This window comes from Diplotaxodon limnothrissa, linkage group LG7, assembly GCF_057381915.1.
Source record: "Diplotaxodon limnothrissa isolate DT_005_m linkage group LG7, D_limnothrissa_male_GT1.1, whole genome shotgun sequence".
NCBI lineage: Eukaryota > Metazoa > Chordata > Actinopteri > Cichliformes > Cichlidae > Diplotaxodon > Diplotaxodon limnothrissa.
Genome location: NC_140602.1, coordinates 62,908,909 through 62,927,302, shown reverse-complemented (window position 1 = coordinate 62,927,302; position 18,394 = coordinate 62,908,909).

Sequence of the window (18,394 nt, the reverse complement as noted above, 5' to 3'; positions counted from 1 at the left end):
GATACTGGACTCCTTTGTTTCTCAAAAGTTGTTTTGTTGCAGTGGGATTGCCTTTTAAGCTATTTTCTTTTTGGTGGACAGGCGGTTAATTAAGATAATAACTAGTTGAGTCCTGTTTCATAGCAAAATGTAATAGTATTGAAAGTGTTAGTTCATAGCCGTGTATGTGTAATTTTACTAGCTGGCTGAAATGAGATGACTGGCTAAGAATGACTGGTTTACTGGTGGGTCAGTGATGGTCCAGGAAGGCATATTCATGTTATCACACCTCTATTGGCTAAGCAATGCCACTATTAGGTATCAGGATGAAATCCTTAGACCCACTGTCAGCCCCTACGTTAGTACAATGGGTCCTGGGTTCCTCCTGGTGTGTGACAATGCTCATGTGGTAAGAGTATGCAGGCAGTTCCTGGAGGATGAAGGAATTGATATGGTGGTCCCAACACTCACCTTTTTAAATCCATCCTCTTGGACATTATGTTTCTATCCATCTAACACTGACAGGTTGCACCTCAGACTGTCCATGAACTCAGTGATGTGCTGTTTCAGAGCTGGGAGGAGATCCCACTGGACATGATTTATCATCTCATTACTTACTGTAAAAGCATGCCCTGATTTTGTCATGGCATACAAACTAATGAGTATCATTCTGAGTTATCGCAATGGAATTTCAACAAAATGGACTAGCCTGCCATCATTTGTTAACTTCAATTTTCACAGTGATTTTGACTTCAGCCCTCTGTAGCTTGATAGTCCATATTACTATGGATACCCAACATGATTTTTTCCCCATTGAGGTAAAATGTATTTTCAACACGTTCCTTTATTATTTTTTTTAAGCAGTGTATATTTATTGGACAAGAATAATAATGCTCTGTACTGTCTGTGAAGGTTCTCAGTCATCCAGGTCATCGTAGTCAAAGGAGCTTGCAAAGAAAAGCGTCTGGACTTCTTTGTCAAAACGCCAAAACACAAACTTAACAATGTGGTGTATGCTGTACAGTGCAGCGAGGAATGCTCAGACCTCTACATTGGAGAGACCAAACAGCCACTTCACAAGCGCATGGCACAACACAGAAGAGCCACCTCCACAGGACAAGACTCAGCAGTCCATCTGCATCATAAGGATAAAGGACACTCTTTCGAGGATGCCAATGTTCACATTTTGGACAGAGAGGACAGATGGTTTGAAAGAGGAGTGAAAGAAGCCATCTATGTCCACTGTGAGCGACCATCTTTGAACAGAGGCGGGGGTTTACGACACCAACTCTCTGCCATCTATAATCCAGTTTTGAGATCCCTTCCCAGACGCCTTAACGCCCACTCACATCCTGGGCCATCTGACCTCAGGAATTCGCATGATAAGGTGGGGCCAGGTTTCACAATGAACACACCCGAAACTCTGGCTGATTGAGACCCACACCCAGTTTCACACCTTGGCTCAGGCGATTAGAGGATCATCAGGGGGTCCTTTTGTCCCTCTGTGGGGGGTCACTCCCACTAGGTTATATCTGGGACTCTCCACCATTTGACCTTAGAACTGAAGAAGCTTCTCGGATGAGAGGTGAAACGTCTTCAAGCAACTTAAAGAAGTCCAGACGCTTTTCTTTGCAAGATCCTTTGAATGCTCTGTACTAATATTGTAAACATTTTGCAGTTTGTCTGTTCTGAACTAGTTCAACTTAAAGATTTATTGAAGTACTTCAAACAGTGTCTCAGAAGCACAGAGCTTTGTGTTTCTCTATGTGCCGCTCAGTAAAGATACCCGAATAATACTGTAAGTTGTTCTAAAGGAGAAGTTGAGCAAATATTATATTTTTGTTATGTGAAGTATTATGTGAGCCAGCTGATTGATACCCATTGTTGAAGGTATATAGTATTCCATCTACATATACTATTCTTGAAGAACATGCATTTTTGCATGTTAGAATGGACTAAGTTATTTATTTCTCACCAGTATGCACATACAATAAATAAAGAAGGTTCTATTTAAAAAATACAATATCATCCTGTTTTAATCTATTTATCATACTATATACATTGTTCATATTCTGTGTTTAGTGTGACTTTGCTATTTATTTTTTTCCAATGGGGTCAGCTAGAAATGATCAGGGATGCATTTTAAATTTGCTGCTTTACTAAGTGTTGGTACTTAAAATAAACAATTAATTGCCTTGAATTCTTATCTACTTATTTTTTTTTATTCCTTGAGAAACAACTAATGCTCTTTTTATTTAAACACATTTTAAGCTATATTGTCAAAGTCATAAAAGTAGTGTAAAAGCACTCTGAGTGCTCAGCAAGGCTAGAGGTGCAGAAAAATAGTCAAATATGCTTGGGGAAGGTTGCTAACTGAGATAAGTGACTTGGAATTATCTGCATGGTAGCCATAATGACAGCTGGTTAAGTTCTTTTAATAATATATTAATAATATTATTTTTTTTAAAAATCCTTAAGTACTTTGTTTGTAACCTCCTTTAGTATAGGATACACTGATCCATTTGCTTCCACTTGTCCTTTTCAGGGGCGCAGGGGGCGCTGGAGCCTATCCCAGCTGTCATAGGGCGAGAGGCGGGGTATACCCTGGACAGGTCGCCAGTCTGTCGCAGGGCTAACACACAGAGACGGACCAGCATTCACACTCACTCCAGAATTCCCACCTATGGGCAATTTAGATTGATCAATTAACCTATCCCCACCAACTGCATGTCTTTGGACTGTGGGAGGAAGCCGGAGTACCCAGGGAGAACTGACGCAAACACAGGGAGAACATGCAAACTACACACAGAGGAACCCTGGTCTGATGGTCAAATTAAACTCAGGACCTCCTTGCTGTGAGGCAACAGTGCTAACCACCGTGCTGCCCTCCAGAGGTTCAGACAATTAGGGAGGTGATGCTAAATGGATAGAACATTGAGTTCAGCCTCTGACATTGAAAGGTCGAAGGCAGGAGAATAAACCAGCTGTTCTCCACAGAACCAGCCAAGGTGTACTCTCAGTGGCAGGGGAACAATATGAGAACAGCACCACCAAACCTGGAGACGGAGCAATACTGGAAGAGCATATGGGAGAAGGATGCAACCCATAACGGCAATGCTCAGCGGCTAATGGATCTGAGGGCAGACCACAGCAACCTCCCCGAACAGGGTCCAGTAACCATCACAGTGGCAGACATCCAAGAAAGAGTCTCCAGTATGAAGAGTTGGACAGCACCAAGCCCAGACATGGTTCACGCCTACTGGCTGAAGAAGCTGACTGCACTCCACGAGCACCTGGCAGCACAAATGAACCAGCTGCTAGTTGACGAGAGACACCCAGAATGGCTAACCGAACGCTGCACAGTCCTGATCCTCAAGGACCCCCAGAAGGGAAGGGAAATGTAGTCGGATGATAACAAAGAGAAGGAACGTATTCAGAACTGAAGGGATCGAACTACCAGAAGGCAACATTGTAGACATAGAGGACAGCTACAATAATAATAATAATGGATTGGATTTATATAGCGCTTTTCAAGGCACCCAAGCGCTTTACAATGCCACTATTCATTCACTCTCACATTCACACACTGGTGGAGGCAGCTACGGTTGTAGCCACAGCTGCCCTGGGGTAGACTGACAGAAGCGAGGCTGCCATATCGCGCCATCGGCCCCTCTGGCCAACACCAGTAGGCGATAGGGTAAAGTGTCTTGCCCAAGGACACAATGACCAGGACAGAGAGCCCGGGGATCGAACCGGCGACCTTCCGATTACAGATGCGCTTCCCAACCCCCTGAGCCATGGTACCTGGGGAACCCACAGGTAAATGGGAACCATGAAGAGGCTGCTAGAAAAGCTGCAACCACCAAGTACCTCCAGAGGGTCAGGCAAGTACTGAGAAGTCAGCTGAACGGTAAGAACAAGATCCGGGCTATCAACACCTACGCCCTGCCCATGATCAGGTACCCTGCTGGGAAGTTGGCCAAAGGAGGAGACAGAAGCCACTGACATCAAGACAAAGAAGCTCCTGACCATGCATGGAGGGTTTAACTCCAAATCCAGCACCCTGAGGCTGTATGCTAAGCGGAAGGAAGGAGGCCGGGGACTGGTGAGTGTCAGCACCACAGTCCAGGATGAGACAACGAACATCCAAGAATACATTGGGAAGATGGCCCCAACTGACCGAGTGCCCAGTGAATACCTCAGGCAGCAGAAACCCAAGAATGAGGAGGAAGAGGAGGAACCATCATGGAAGGACAGGCCCCTGCACGGTATGTACCACTGGCAGATAGAGGAGGTGGCTGACATCCAGAAATCCTACCAGTGGCTGGACAAAGCCGGACTGAAAGACAGCACAGAGGCACTAATCATGGCAGCACAGGAACAAGCTCTGAGCACAAGATCCATAGAGGCTGGGGTTTATCACATCAGACAAGACCCCAGGTAGCCAGTAGTATACAGGAACATCTGTGCCAAATACGGCCTGGAAGTGCCGAGGTCAAAATGGAAGACGCCCCCTAGGGTGGTGGAGAATGACCGAGCTAAGATACTGTGGGACTTCCAGATACAGACAGACAAAATTGTGGTGGCTAACCAACCAGACATAGTGGTGGTAGACAACCAGAAGAAGACGGCCGCAGTGATAGACGTAGCGGTTCCCAATGACAGCAACATCAGAAAGAAGGAACACGAGAAGCTCGAGAAATACCAAGGGCTCAGAGAAGAGCTCGAGAAAATGTGGAAGGTGAAGGTAACAGTGGTCCCAGTGATAATCGGAGCACTAGGTGCGGTGACTCCCAAACTAGGCAGGTGGCTCAAGCAGATCCCAGGAACAACATCTGAGATCTCTGTCCAGAAGAGCGCAGTCCTAGGAACAGCTAAGGACCCTCAAGCTCCCAGGCCTCTGGTAGAGGACCCGAGCTTGAAGGACTGACCGCCCGCAGGGGCGAGCGGGGAATTATATATTCTTTACAGATGAAAGCAGGTTCACACATAGAATGTATATATATGTATTATATATATATATCTTCTCTTCATTGGCTAATGTGTGTATGAATGAGTATGAATGTGTGTGAATGTTAGCTATGAAGCACTTAGAAAGATGTGCTTGTGCGAATGGGTGTGAATGGGTGAATGCACAAGTTGTGTAAAGCGCTTTGAGTGCTCAGATGAGTAGAAAAGTGCTATATAAGAACCAGTCCATTTACCACTCTCGTATTACAGGCATACTTGTTCTTCCTAGAGTATTTAAAAGTAGAATGGAAGGGAAAGCCTTCGGTTTTCAGGCCCCTCTTCTATGGAACCAGCTTCCAGTTTAGATGTGGGAGACAGGCACTCTCTCTACTTTTAAAATTAGGCTTAAAACTTTTTGCTAAAGCATATAGCCAGGGCTGGATCAGGTGACCAGGTGATCCTCCTTTAGTTATGCTGCAATAGATGTAGGCTGCTGGGGGATTCCCGTGATGCACTGAGTATTTCTTTTTCAGTCACCTTTCTCACTCACTATGGGTTAATAGACCTCTCTGCATTGAGTCATACTTGTTATTAAGCAACTGGTTCTTTTGTGCTGACTTCACGCTAATGGAGTGCAGTGAGCTTCTTTAGCCAATAGGCATGAATCATGTCAGGGCCTGGTGCTGTCCAGCTCATCATGCGAAAGTCTCTTTCTTAGATGCCTGCCACTGTGACGGTCACTGGGACCTGTTTGGGAAAGTTGCAATTAGATCTACTTGCCACTGAGCATTGTTGTTATGGGTTGTGTCCTTCTCCCATATGCTCTTTCAGTATTGTTCCAGCTCCACTCTTGTTCCCTTGCCACTGAGTAGAGCTGATTTATTCCCCTGAATTCTATCTCTCTGGTATATCCCTTCAAGCAGCTGACCAATGCTGTGAGTCGTTGCTTGGCAGTTTCCAAGGCTTCAGGTATAGACAGATTGCTGTACTTGTTAGGCATCCCTTTCTTCATCACACCTTTCTTCAGCTTTCATACAGTAGTTGGCTAACTTTTCTCTGCATTGCCTTGATCATGGCCTCTAGTCTCCATCCCTTCTCCATGAAGGGTACTGCTCTGTTCACCTTCTACCCATGCACCTCACAAGTATCACTTGTGCCATGGTGTACATCAACTGGTTGGTTTCAGTGAACGTCGCAGTAGGGATTGTCGGTAATGCTGCATTCACATCTTCTAGTAGACCTGCAGAGGATACTTCACATAGACTTGGTAATCAGCCACAGAGGATCCAGGTTTCCAGCTTAGCCATGATCCTACCTCTCAGGTCAGCTGTTCTAAGACTTTAGAACAAATCACACCTTCAGTCATACTTGGGACTTCCTACCCAATCATGGGTGAAGGTGATGCTATCGCCCCCCTTGCCATTTTTGTTTTGTACCTCATTGATCTTCAACTGTGGTAGCAGTTTCTTCTTCCGAATATTGGAACACTGAGTACTAGTTGTTTACTAGTTGTTTCGCCATCAGTCTGGATGTTGAGTATCAAAGATTCCATAGGTCCCACATTCTCTTCATGTAATGCTTTCCACTGGGGTTACTTGCATAGTAGAATTCTAACAGCGCCCTGTACTCATCCCTTCCCCATGTATGCCTTCTTGTTCCAGTAGTATCATCAGTGTATCCTGATTCCTAGACACCTGACATGGACCTTGTTAATCCAGAATCGAATGCCTGACTCCAAAGACGAGTAGTGTTACCATTACACTATCCAGTTGGTAAATATAAATATATATTGATTCTTTATATATGTTCTAATAGACACATATATGTTTTGGGGTTTGGTGGTGGTGGCGGCGGGGGGGTTATATGATGATGATGGTGATGATATGGACCTATGATGGCCTATGATGATAGGCCACTGTGACAGAGATCGGACCCACACAGTGCACTTGATGTGTTTTTGTTTGCTTTTATTCTTTTTGCTTAGGGGTTCGCTCAGTGTATGGCAAATTTGAGCCAGGAGTCAGCTCATTTCGCAGCTCCTCCACTGCACACACACTCCCTGTCAGTCTCCACCGTCACTATATACAGGGAGAAAGTCATTAGTCACAGCCAGAGATGGGCAGTAACGCGTTACTGTAATCCGTTTACTTTTTTCAAGTAACGAGTAAAGTAAGGGATTACTATTGCAAAAACGGTAATTAGATTACCGTTACTTTCCCGTAGGAACGCTGCGTTACTGCGTTACTAAAACCGTGATTTTTTTGCGAGAATGTCTCACGACAGTGACGTAAGCGAGTGCGACGTTCTTGACAACAGCTGTCTGCAGATCAACAGTGGATAATATATCGAGTGCGGGAGAGAGTATGAGCGTGCAGCGTTTAAAGCGTGGAAGTACTGACCTTACTTTGAGTTTGATTCTGTAAAAAGTGACAAAAACATTAGCGTCCGTTGTGCGTGGGAAGAAAACTTCTTTTTACAGCGAAAAAAAACCCCTAAACTTCCAAGCAAGCTCCGAGTGCGCTATGACGTAATGGGAAACTCACAGAGAAAATCGCGGATTCTTCCACTGACCGCCGCGGCACACCTGCACCAGGGTAAACCTCCGCCTACCCCACTCCTGCTTTACAGGTGAAAATAGAGCAAAAGGACCGCTGAGTCTTTGATTTTATTTATTTTCTGCTGTGTTTTATTTGCATCTATTTGAAAGACTGCGTGTAAACACAAAAAAAATTATTTTATGTGCTGGAATGTGTAGAAAATAGGTTTAAATATTAAACAAATTTCTTCCAGTCAGAGAATGTTGCATATAATTCAATTTTTGCTTGATGCATAAAGTTAAAAGATTAAAACTAATAAAACAAGTTTTAAAAAGGGACCTTTCCATTTGATTACATTCTGTATGATGGATTATGTAGACCGTCTCACCTCCTTATTGGTCTTAGGGCACGGGCAGGATGCGTTCGCTGCTGTCTCCTCCACTGTGGGCGCACCTGCCTCCTCACCAAACGGTACACCAAAAACTGCGCTTCCCTCCGTGCACTGAAAGGTGGCAGAGGCTCCAAACAAGCCAAATGGAAGTGTGACAAATTGGTATAAACCGTACGGAGTGGAGAAAGCTGTTTTTTCCTTGGACTCTGTAGATAAGGGAATCTGCCAGTAGCCCATGGTTAAATCCGGTGTCGTGAAAAATTGGGTTGTACCTAACCTGTCCAGGAGCTTGTCGGGGTAGACATCGAACCATGACACTTCGTTCACCTTGCAATAGTCAACAAACTGCGTTTCAAAATGGTGCTCAATGAGAGTCGTACGGCTGGGCAGGGGAGAGAACACATATGCAAAATGCTGTTGCAATGCGACAACTCTCTGAGCCTGTGTGAGATGGTTATCAATTGGAGGGAGACGGGAATGGTGGAAGTTGGCACCTTCGGCCCAAACTCATCTCTTTCCTTCACCAGGCTCACCAGAGAAGTGGTCTCAGTGAATATCACTATACACACACTTCACCTCCACCCACCCTGTTTCCAGCACCGCCCACACCTCCAGCACTCCTGCCCCGGCGTCTGTGCCATTCTCCTATGCTCAGAAGCAGTGCTGGTCACTTGCGTGTGGTCAAAAAATATGGATAAAACATTTATAAAGCATTTTAACCACAACACCACCAGCAGCTTGAGACAACTGTATATTCACTATTAAGTGAGAGAGTTCAATGCTGATAGAGAAAATGAGAGCAGGTGGTACAGTTTAGAAGCATTTGTTTGACTTCCTGTTTTTGTGTAAAATTGGTATCAGTGTTAATGTATCCACATCTTAGTCTTTCTGTCACTTGAATGAGGTCAAGAAAGCAGAACTGGATTAGATTTTTATCCAGAAAAGCTCCAGAAAAGTGTTCATTCTCTTTGAGGGCTTTGAATGTGTTCATCCAAAAACTGTTTTCCTGGTATTCCCCACCAGGATTTAATGCACTGCCCATACTGCATCCACAAATAAAACTCCTATTTCTGGCAAAAGTGTCCTTGTGGTTTCTCCCAAGAAACATTCGCCTGCTGGAGACTTGTCTGTATTCTGTGCCATTATCGGCACAAATCCTCTCTGGACAACCACCCAACCACGTAAATCTTTGATTATAATAGTTAGCATGACCTCTGAGTCATTATTTCTCGTGGATGCCTCCATCCAAACAATAAAACAACTGAAACAATTAATGCATCCATTAATTCCTATACCAAAGGGCACTGATTTATCATAAGAGTTCATGTGCCAAATAGCATTTGGCCCTTTAGTGCAGTACTGCTGATGCCTAAGATGCTGTGCTCTGGGCAACTTTGGGCTGACTCAGCATGTAACAGAGGCCACACATAATAGAGGACACACTCTTGACCTACTGATCTCCAAAGGCCTGAGCATTTCAAAGGTTACTGTGTCTGATGTGGGCCTGTCTGATCATTACTGTGTTTTCTTTGAAAGTAAAATCTCAGCCCACACAAATATATCAACAACAGTGATCACAAAACGGTGTATAACTGAACACAGTAGTGCAATTTTTAACCAGGTCTTCCCATTAACACCTGACCTGCCCAGAGGGTCAGTCAATGAGCTCGTCAATAGCTTTAATGCTAACATGTTAAATGTAATGGACACTATTGCTCCCATTAAGGTGAAGGTTATCTCTGGAAGGAAAAAGTCTCCATGGAGAAACTCCACACTGGTGAAAAATGAAAAAAGAGAGTGTAGGAAAGCTGAGCGCAGATGGAGAAAAACAAACCTCCAGGTTCATTATGACATTTATAAAGAGAAACTTCACAATTATAATTTACAACTGAGGAATGCAAGGAGGTCTTACTTCTCTGACATCATCACTAAAAACAGCCATAATGCTCGGGTCTTATTTTCTACAGTTGACAGGCTAACAAACCCTCCTGTGCCAGTGGCAGCTGAACTTCATTCGACCATGGCCTGCAATGACTTTGCCAAATTCTTCACTGAAAAAATCCAAAAAATTAGACAAGCAATTGGTACATCAACAGCAGATCCAGGATATGTACTGTGTCCACCGAAAAACTGTTTAAACACCATGAAACAGTTTCAACCTATTAACAGCAAAGACCTGGAGGACATCTTAGGTCAACTGAACTCCTCCTCCTGCTGTTTAGATGTCCTGCCAACAAGTTTTTTCAAAAAGGTCTCAAAGACTTTAGAGTCAGACCTGTTACAGATCGTCAACTTTTCTTTATTATCAGGTGTGTTTCCAGAATCACTAAAAACTGCTGTAATCAAACCTATACTGAAAAAGGACAATCTTGACAAGACACAAATGAACAACTACAGGCCGATCTCAAATCTCCCGTTTTTAAGTAAGATCATTGAAAAAGCAGTTTCTCAACAGCTCAGTTACTTCTTAAAACAGAATAATTGCTACGATGCCTTCCAGTCAGGTTTTAGACAGAACCACAGCACTGAAACCGCTCTGACCAAAGTGTTTAATGACATATGTCTGAATACAGACAGTGGAAAAATGTCAGTCCTAGTTTTACTGGATCTCAGTGCAGCATTTGATACAGTTGACCACAACATATTACTCAAACGACTGGAGAACTGGACAGGTCTTTCAGGAACTGTACTAAACTGGTTCAAAACATACGTAGAAAACAGGAAATACTTTGTATCAATAGGTAACTTCACATCTGAGCAGACAAGTATCACATGTGGAGTTCCCCAAGGTTCCATCTTGGGACCCCTTCTGTTTAACATCTACATGCTCCCACTGGCACAGATTATAAACAACAACAAAATAAACTATCACAGCTATGCAGATGACACACAAATATATATCACAATGTCACCAGGAGACCGAGGCCCTGTACAGGCTCTTGGTAAATGCATTGAGGAAATCAATGACTGGTTGTGCCACAATTTTCTCCAGCTAAACAAAAACAAAACTGAGGTAATAGTCTTTGGCGCCAAAGAAAAACGATTACAGGTCACCAGAGAACTTCAATCTATACATCTAAAAACCACAAACCAGGCGAGAAATTTGGGTGTAGTGATGGATGCAGACCTAAACTTGGAAAAACACATTAAGACAATAACAAAGTCAGCTTACTATCACCTCAAGAATATATCAAGGATAAAAGATCTGATGTCTCAACAGGACCTGGAAAAACTAGTCCATGCATTCATCTTTAGTAGGCTTGATTACTGTAACAGCATCTTTACAGGTCTACCTAAAAAATCAGTCAGACAACTACAGCTCATTCAGAACTCTGCTGCTCGAGTCCTCACTAAGACCAAAAAAGTGGACCACATCAGTCCAGCTCTGAGGTCCTTACACTGGCTGCCTGTCCGTCAGAGGATAGACTTTAAAGTTCTGATGCTGGCCTATAAAGCTCTGAATGGTTTAGGACCAAAATACATCAATGACCTCCTGACCCAGTATGAACCATCCAGATCCCTCAGGTCATCTGGATCCGGTCTTTTATCAGTTCCCAGAGTCAGAACCAGACACGGAGAAGCTGCATTCAGCTTTTATGCTCCTTATATCTGGAACAAACTCCCAGAAAGCCTCAGATCAGCTGAAACACTCAGTTTATTTAAATCCAGGTTGAAGACTCACCTGTTCTCAGCTGCATTTGAATAAAGCACCAAATCCACACTTTAAGCTTAAATTTCAAAACTTACATTTAACTACTGATTTTATCTACTGTTCTGATTTTATCTGTTTTGATTTTATATACTGTTGTTTGTTTGTTTGTTTGTTTGTTAATTAGTTAGTTAGTTTATTTGCTTGTTTTATTCAATTTTAAATCATGCTTTTTATTTGTTCTTGTTTCTAATGTCTCTGTAAAGCACTTTGAATCACCTTGTTGTTGAATTGTGCTATACAAATAAACTTGCCTTGCCTTGCCTTGCTCCAAACCATGAGGATCGATTACTTCAATAATCTGTGGGATTGTGTCCTGCTGTACCACAAATCCCATTTGAATAACTCAAATATGTAACCAGCGATATCCTTGCATCTCTCCATTGTGCTGTAGTTCTTGATACACAAAGGCTATCAACTCATCCAAATCAGTGTGTTCTTTTCTTCTGAATAAATCCAGTTCACGACAAAGTCCGGATGCTTATGATAACGTGGTGATTCTGAGCCAAAATCAAAAGTATTTCCTTGTTGCTAAATCCAATTGAAAAGTATGATTCAATTAGGTGCTCCATTGTTGGAATAGTGCATGGTAATCTCAAAATGCACAGTAATGAGTTTCCTTGACCGAAAGAAAAGCTATTTTCTCACAACAAATTTTCTACACAAACCTGCCACTTTTTTTGATTTGAGACTTTAATGCTGAAATCTTTCTTTTTTTTCTCAATTGTTTTAAAGTAAGCTATTTCAAGCTTTTTGTTTGAAGTACAATAACATAAAGAAAACGGAGAAAACCCCAACAATCATATGACCCCATATGAGTAAGTGTTTTGGTGACAGTCGGAAGGAAAAACTCCCTTTTAGCAGGAAAAAACTTCCAGCCGAACCAGTCTGAGGTAGGGGCAACCATGTGCTAGGACCAGTTGAGGGTGAATGGATGAAGACAGGACAAAGACATGCTGTGGATATCCCCCAGCAGCCTAATGCTATTGCATGTAACTATGGGAGGATTTAGGGTCATCTGATCCAACCCTAACTATATGCTTTATGAAAAAGGAAAGTTTTGAGCCTAATTTTAAATATAGAGAGGGTGTCTGTCTCCAAACTGGAAGCTGGTTCCACAGAAGAGTACCTATGTTAAGCATGTATAATGTTTTTTTGTGTTGTTTTTGTTTTCTTTAATCCTTTCCTGTCTGGCAGCCTATGCAATCAGAATTGTGATCTAAATGCACTGTGATAAGTAGGAATATATTGAAATTACAGAGTGCAAATAGAAATGCGCAATCCCAACTGCTGCTCCTGTAAGAACAAACAAACATACAGCACAAATAAACTGGATTTTGTCCACTAGGGTGGATAAGGCTAAGCATCAGGTTTCAAACGAACTGAAGCTCTGTCTAGGTGTTTGGTTAATGAAAAAGCTGGAATGGAAGAAACCCTAGCGGGTGTGTCGCTGAGTGGTGAAAAACAATTAGATTTTACTGAAACATCATGATTAGTTAATGCATTGTCTCTACTGTTCCCCAACATTCCCCGAACTCACAATGGTACCTAAGAGCTGCCATCTGGTGGTGTGACTAAAAATGGCACACACACACACCTTTAGTGAACATTTAGCAACTCCAACAGTTAGTTTAAACATGACCACACTAAGGTTTGTTACATGGAATATACATGAAGTTGTTTCCAGGGAAAAGAGGCAAAATATTACTAATTAGTTTAATGACTTACTTGGCAGACATTGAAGAAAGACATGTCTTTCAGCAGGAGACTCACATGTCCAAAACATCTGCACACACACTCACTTCTCCACAGTTCCCTCACACATTCTCAGTCTGTTACGATGCAAAACAAAGAGGTGTAGCCATATTAATTAACATAAAAACAAAACTTCACTGTTAGCAGCTCTAGGTTGTTGAGTGACATGAGATCAAGAGAGACTGAAGTCCCCCCGGCCACCCCTGTCATCATAGTTTGGGCGGGGTGGGGAGGTAAAGGGCTTAACATCCAGGCTTATGTGTTAAAGATGACCAGAGGGCTACAACCGAGCCATTTTCATTTATTATTTTCCATATATGCTAATAATAGATTATCTTTATTCTTATTCCAAAACATAAATCAAATCCAAGCTTAATACTGAATACCAGAATATTATCAGGTAAACATAATTATGTTTAAGTTTAGATATTGGTGGATCCTATTTAAACAGAGTGATTGGATGTCTAGGGAGGAGAGATGGAGTCAGCACTTGAAAGGGCATAAATTGGAGCACCCAGAGATGTTTTGGGTCTGTTTCTGGCAGTCCTGCGAGATGAGCAGTTCAGAAGATTGGATCCCAGAAGTTCGCCGTTGAAAATTCCCGCAGTGACACTAGAGGGATCAACCACCACTGTCCAGATGGTGGACTTACAAATTAAACTTGGATTTGGCTCTTTCTCTGCTCATCATCACCATCATTGCCATGTTGGATTGTTTCCATTAACACAGAACACTGAGAAACACATCTCCAGGCCTGTATGTGCCTGTCTCTCCTCGAAAGAAAAATAAGCATTAGCTCAGAGTAAGTTAATTAGTAAATGATTCAGGTGAATTGTTTATCATTTTGTGATTATTACTATTTAATTTGGCTTTTGCTTTGCTCCTGCTAAATTGATTTTTTAAAAATATCCTGCAATTAAAGTCTGAATTGTTGACATTCACTTTTTAACCTTTTGTGAAATAGTGAAGTTAGAAATCTGGATGCTAATCATTAATAGTGCAAATAGCTCTTACAGGTTACTACATCCCTTAACATATAACAGTCCCTTGGGGGCCTACTGTTGCTCATTGGTCCAGTGTTCTCTTTTTGTATGACAGTACATTTTTCATTTTATTTACAAATAAACGTCCTCAGACTGGGAGAATATTGCCATGCCAGTGTTTTTTCCACTGTGTTTTAAGCACAAAGTTATCACAGCTGTTCACTGGAAGATTTTAAAGTACTTTATCCTTTCCGACTGTGTGTGCTAACAAGATTTTTGGAGATGCATATTTGCTTTTCCAGGAGGACTGCACACAGTGCCAAAACTATTGCCAAGTAGTTTGCTAATTATGTTCTTACTGTGATTACTGTGTGGCCAGCAACCTTGTCTGACTGAACCTAATGGAGAATGTGTGGGGTATTGTCAAGACAAAATCATCAGTCTTGTTTTGTATATTCAACAATTCCAGACAGAAAAATAACTCTGCTGTTACCTTTTAACTGCACCTCTTTAAGAAGTGCTCTGTTATAAAAAACATTCTATATTGTGTTTTCCCCAATAATGTCCCCAACTCGTCCAATTTCACAATTAAAGAAACATTAAAAAAAATCATCTCAGCCATAAAAAGCATGGTTCTGGGTCTTGGACCTAGCGTTTCTGGACCCTGCCCTGTTGGTCTGTATTGGTTCCAGCTATGAGATTTATTATTAAAATAGACATAACATAATTTTTTCACCCCCTCCCAAAGAACACATGTTCAAAGCAGCATGTCAGACCAATATCAGACAGAAATGTCACATGATATCAAACAGAAGTTGTTAATTCAGCTCTGCAAAGTGGGCAATCATAGTGAAGCAGTTCATTATAAGCTGTAGTTTTAAGTTACTCTTTATATTTCTGGCCACCAGATGTCATCAAAGATGACTGTGTTGAAAAGCTTTGAGTAATGAGCAGTTTTTCAATGCAAGCTTCAATGCTTCAGAAAGCTTCATTTAGCCATCACAACTGTCAGGTTTGAACTTGAGTTTTGTGAGCTGGCCCCCAAGAAAGCTGAACTGTGATCTGAGAAGCTGTGCTTTCTGTTCCCCATCTAACTCATTCAGAGACTATTTCTAATGTTGCAATCTCTGTGTATCTCCTGCTCATTCTGAGACGGCTTGATATGCTGCCTAGGCTTTGTGCTTTGTGGGCTTTGTGTCGGACAGGGTCGTCTGCAGTACGGGGGCCCCACAGGGAACGGTTCTGGCTCCGTTCCTCTTCACCATCTACACTGCAGACTTCTCCCACAATTCCACCCAGTGCTTCCTGCAGAAGTTCTCTGATGACTCTGCAATAGTCGGCCTCATCACTGATGGGGACGACAAGGAGTACAGAGGTCTGACCCAAGACTTTGTGGACTGGTGCCAGCTGAACTACCTCCAGATCAACGCCAGTAAAACCAAGGAACTGGTGGTAGACTTCCGCAGGCACAAGCATTCTCCACTGCAACCACTGAACATCCAAGGTATGGACATTGAGGCTGTGGACAGCTACAGGTACCTTGGTGTTCATCTGAACAATAGACTGGACTGGACTCATAACTCAGACGCCCTCTACAGGAAAGGGCAGAGCAGGCTGTACCTGCTGCGGAGACTCAGGTCGTTTGGAGTGGAGGGCCCACTCCTGAAGACCTTCTATGACTCTGTTGTGGCTTCTGCTATCTTTTATGGCGTGGTCTGCTGGGGCGGCAGCTTCTCTGCTGGGGACAGGAAGAGACTGAACAGGGTGATCCGAAGGGCCAGCTCTGTTCTAGGATGCCCTCTGGACCCAGTGGAGGTGGTGAGTGACAGGAGAACGGCGGCTAAGCTGTCATCCCTGATGGACAACATCTCCCACCCCATGCAGCAGACTGTGACAGCACTGAGCAGCTCCTTCAGTGGGAGACTGCGGCACCCACGGTGTGGGACGGAGAGATTTCGCAGGTCTTTCCTCCCCACTGCTGTCAGACTCCATAATAAAGACTTTAACTGATCAAGCACACACATCCATACATGTGCAATAATACTAAGTGCAATAATCCTATCTGTCATCGTTGTATTTTTACTCAGTTGTATATAGTATTTGTATTTGTATTCTATTCTTATCTTATTGTATATTTATTTTATTGTATTCTACTGTATATAGTATTTTATTCTATTCTGTACAGTTGTGTACTGTATTTATTCTTATTGTATTCTAATTTTTGCCTCATAACTTTTGCACTGTCCACTTCCTGCTGTGACAAAACAAATTTCCCACGTGTGGGACTAATAAAGGTTATTGTTGTGATATTTTGATACCATGGTAGCATTTACAGGATATTGTTTTATAGTGATATTATACAGGAAAACTGTTACTCAATAAGGCCCATTTACTAGTTGTTTTTCTCTTTCTCTGTGACCCAAGAATTAATGTGTAAGAATCACAGGATGGTACCTCAAGGTCGAAAACACCACAGAGATCACTTCCTTATTCCCATCCTCCCTTCTTTATCTCCTAGAAAAGAGCTTGTTAAAGGCCAGGTGGTTTGTTTCAGAATTCACTAATGAAAGAACTCTGTATTCTATGTCTAGGAGTGTATTTTGCTGGAATGATCATAAATTGTAGCTGAACTGATAAACTACACAAAGGATACTTCTTTGCTCAGAAGGCAGGAAGACGTTTCCTTATTTGGTCTGTACCGGTTTGAACTGAGAATCTGCTGACACACGAACCTTTTTTTTCCTCTATATAAACTGTTGTATACTGAATAAACCTTTGAGTTGATTTTGGAAGAGCAACCTGAAGCAGTTTCTGTGTCATTTTGTTCTCCCAAGCTACTCCCGGCGCTGTAACTAACCTGCTGAACGGCATACCTGAGCTTACTTTGAATAATTAATTTTATACAGAACTCTGCTTATCGGTGCTCACGCCTTGGAGGAAACCCGATCCACGGAGAAACCCGGGACGGAGATTTCTTTCAATTATCTTATCTTATCTTATCTTATCTTAGTCAACTCTCCCTGAGACTGAGAATTGTGTCCCTGTGCTTTCAAAAACTGCTGTGTTCCAAAGCTTTCTAAACTGTGTATTTTGAGACTGTTTGCTGTGCTGCTAACTAAATTCTCTCAGAGACTGAGACTCTGCCCGCAGCCTACCCAGAGATAAGTTTGTGACCTTGTGGTCTCCTCTCTGCTTCAGCCAGAGGTCCCTGCACCGACGCCCCGTCCTGATCCGGCCAAGGGGCAAGGGGGCCTCCAGACCTGTCTCCCTAGGGCAGTGGTTCCCAAACTTTTTTTTGCTTGGCCCCCCTTTGTTTTAAATTTCATTATAAGAAGCGTTTGTGAACTAAAATTCAATAATGTGGGATACTGTTTTTCCATGATTTGGACAGCCCAGCGCGTGCTGTCGGGAATACCTACCTTCGCACCACCATTGTGCAGGTGAAGCCAAAGGCAAGATAAGGGTCGTCATATTTTCTAGTCTTTGGCTTGGAAGGAAGTTGGTTTGGAAGCATATTTGGCATATTTGGAAACAGAGATATACAGTTACAATTGTGTCATTAACTGCATTGCTAAGTTTCTTCAGTTATCTGCATGAACATAAGAAATAATCAAAAATGCTTTTTCCTTCATGCACACTTGCACGCTACAGTGTGTCATGAGCTGAAATCAGACACCACAGCACCCCTACCAAATGCAAGGAGAAAAAAAGAAAAGAGTGTGTTTTTGTGCCGGGAGTCTGCAGCTCCCATGCAGCTCTGTTTTTTAGCTCTCTCTTTTTTTTCTTTTTTCTTTTCTTTTCTTTCTTTTCTTTCTTTTTTTTTTTTTGCTGTTTGCCACAACATGAAGACTTTTGTTGAATAGTTTATTAAATCCTACAAAAATCCTTTAAATTTTGAGTGACGATGATCACTAACACGTGTAAAAGACATGTATTATCATATTATATATAATATAAAAGAATAAATATTAATCTTGTTTGGGTTTTTTTTTTAACATGAAATCTGCATGAATGGATTCAAAGATTAAATCTATGGCTCTCTCTTTCAGTTCTTCCTTCCATGCGCTTACGTTTTCAATCAGAAGGCTAT